This window comes from Pipistrellus kuhlii, unplaced genomic scaffold (assembly GCF_014108245.1).
Source record: "Pipistrellus kuhlii isolate mPipKuh1 unplaced genomic scaffold, mPipKuh1.p scaffold_m20_p_10, whole genome shotgun sequence".
Lineage (NCBI taxonomy): Eukaryota > Metazoa > Chordata > Mammalia > Chiroptera > Vespertilionidae > Pipistrellus > Pipistrellus kuhlii.
In genome coordinates, this window is record NW_023425405.1 from 488778 (window position 1) to 491761 (window position 2984).

At 44.5% G+C, this 2984-nt stretch overlaps 1 pseudogene; it reads right to left on the bottom strand.

Moving 5' to 3' along the window:
• Window positions 1–617: 617 nt before the first annotated feature.
• LOC118711563 lies at window positions 618–1053 on the bottom strand (annotated as a pseudogene).
• Between the last annotated feature and the right edge of the window lie 1931 nt (window positions 1054–2984).

The window sequence follows — 2984 nt, forward strand, 5'->3', positions numbered from 1 at the left end:
AGAGGGCAGTGGGAGTTGTGGACTGGAATGAAAGAAATTAGGCAAAAAACATATATACATAACACACAGACACACAATAGTGTGGTGATAGCCAGGGGAAAAGGGAGGTTGGTGGGTAGGTGGTTAGTGGGCAAATGTGGGGAGAATGGGGATGGGAAGAAACTGTTTGGGGTGATAGGCACATGATGCAGTGTGCAGATGTTTTATTGAGTTGTACACTTGAAACCTGTATCATTTTGCAAACCAATGCCAATATATAATTCAATTAAAAATATCACCATGCCCTAACTAGTTTGGCTCAATAGATAGAGCATCGGCCTTCGAACTAAAAGGTTCCAGGTTCGATTCCTGTCAAGGGCATGTACCTTGGTTTCGGGCACATCCCCAGTAGGAGGTGTGCAGGAGACAGCTGATTGATGTTTCTCTCCCATTGATGTTTCTATCTCTCGCTCTTCCTCACTGTAAAAAATCAATAAAATATATTTAAAAATATCACCAATAAGCTCAATTAAATAATGCCAATAAAGTATTTTTACAATAAATAAATAAATAAAATTGAATATAGTATAGTTTGTTTTTTATTAAAAATAAAAAATATATATATATTTTTCCCCTCTATAATCAAAACTTTATTGAAAAATTGACACTAAAATAGGAGATCACTGTTATATACTTACAAAATTAAATGTAATTACATTATCCTGGTAGATTAACTATCGATAGAATTATTAAACTGATAAGGCTTTTTGTGATATAACCCAAATTCAGGAAGCTGTGTGGATCATTAGTGTTGCTTTCTTCTAAATGAACACCCTTCCGTGAGTCTAGCCTTTCCTCCTGTGGGCTGGCACAACACTGTGGAACAGCCTACACAGAGAACCACAGTCTAGGCATGGCTGAAAACCGTGGTGACCTTGTAGCAACCTGGGCATTTCACATCCATAAAATAAGAATTTGGACTTTGAACTAGCCGCTTCTTTTTATGTTTTTCCTTTTCCTCTTCCAAGGACGGATGTAGTAAGTCTCTAGCCAAAGGCATGGTGACACTCTCGCAGGCCAAAAAAATATATTTTGACTATCCACTGAGTCAAACTAGATAGGGCTAGTTTCCATTTCTGATGGTCATGCCTGTTTCTAAATGCTTTCATTATGTGATTTATGCATTTATTCTGAACATAATTATCTTCATTAATATTGAATTATATGGGCATTTATAATTTCAATTTAGCCAAGTGCTACATGATTAGCCCTTTAAAATAATTAACTCTCACCCTGGCCCCTGTGGTTCAGTTGGTTGGAGCATCGTCTTGCGCAAGGAAAGTTTGCAGGTTCAGTTCCAGGTCAGCGTGCACGCCTAGATTTTGGGTTTGGTTCCTGGTTGGGGTTCCTTTTCCCCCTTCAATGAGCTGAGAACAAACTTGGAGTGATAAATGCAGCTTTTTGGCAAAGCTGAACAAAGAGCATGCCTATACCATTTAGTCTCCCCCTTCACTCCTTTCCTGTTAAATAACAGCCAGGTTATTGCAAGGGTATCAATATCACAATAGGGGTTAGGGCCAAAGCCCTCGAGTCCAACATACCTTGATAACCAGGCTCCTCCACTTCAAATGTGATCTTAGACAAGCCACTTCTTTTAACTTTCTGTCTCTCTGTCTGCTAAATGGGAATAATAACCGTACCTACATCATAATAGATAGGTGAGGAATGCATACAATAATGAACGTGATAGCATGAATGGACATGGAGATTATTTTCTCATCATTGATGTTTTTATCTCTCTCTTCCTCTCTGAAGTCAATAAAAATATATCCTATCTAATAAAGAGGGTATATGCTAATAGACCCTCATGCCATCGCAAATATGGCGGTGCCCACAGCCAACAAGGAGGGAATATGCTAATTGACTGCCCCACCCTCAAAGATGGCAGTGCCCACAGCCACAAGATGGCAGTCCCCAGTCCCCTCAACCCCGTCAGGGTGGCAGGCATTTGGCAAGCCCTTGAGGCAGGCCCAGCTGCTCTATGTGCCTGCCTCCATAGTCCCCCAGCCCCCCAGCCCCCCAGGGCTGGCCCAGGGTGCAGGCAAGCCTTGGATGGTGGCTTCCCAGCCATTCAGAGATGCCTGAGACTCAGGCAACCAGGACAGGCTGAGGCTTGCACTGCCAGCAGTGGCAGCAGCAGAGGTGTAATCGGGCATCACCTTTCCCTGATCGCCAGTTCGCCTCCTGCTCCTGAGGGCTCCAAGACTGTGAGATTGGGCAGGCTGGGCTGAGGGACACCCCTCCAGTATATGAATTTTCATGCACCAGGTCTCTAGTCCTATATATTAAAAGGGTAATATGCAAATAAACTGAACAGCAGAACACCTAACAACCGAACAACCAATCAAAGCTAATATGCTAATGATATGCTGTTCAATTGCTTGCTATGATGTGCCCTGACCACCAGGTGACAGACAACTGGTAAGCTAGCTTGTTGCTGGGATCTGGCCAATCTCGGGACTGAGTGAGATGGGCTGGACAGACCCTGGAGCCATTCCACGGTCCCTCCGAATCCGATTGTGCACAGGTAGGGTCCCTCAGCCTGGCCTGCGTGTTCTCAAAATCTGGGACAACTCAGAGGATGTCAGAGAGGCAGTCAGCCCAATTCCGCAGGCCACTTCCCTTGGGAGGCTCCAGACATGGGGCTCATGGCTGGTGAGCGTTGCTGCAGCACCAGCCCCCCCAGATTGGGACTGATTGGGTGAAGCCCACAGCAGGCACAGTGGGATGAGTGGGAGCGGCAGGTAGGAGCTGCAGGCGGTGTGGACTGTGGGTTTTGGCCAGATCCCTGCAGGCTGCCAGAGGGACTCCACCCTGCATGAATTCGTGCCCCGGGCCTCTAGTTTAAAAATTAAATACAGCATTCCCAAAGATTATTTAAAGAACAAAACCAAGCAAAACATCTGTCTAGGATTACAAAATCAAAATAGAGGCTTCCTCTTCAT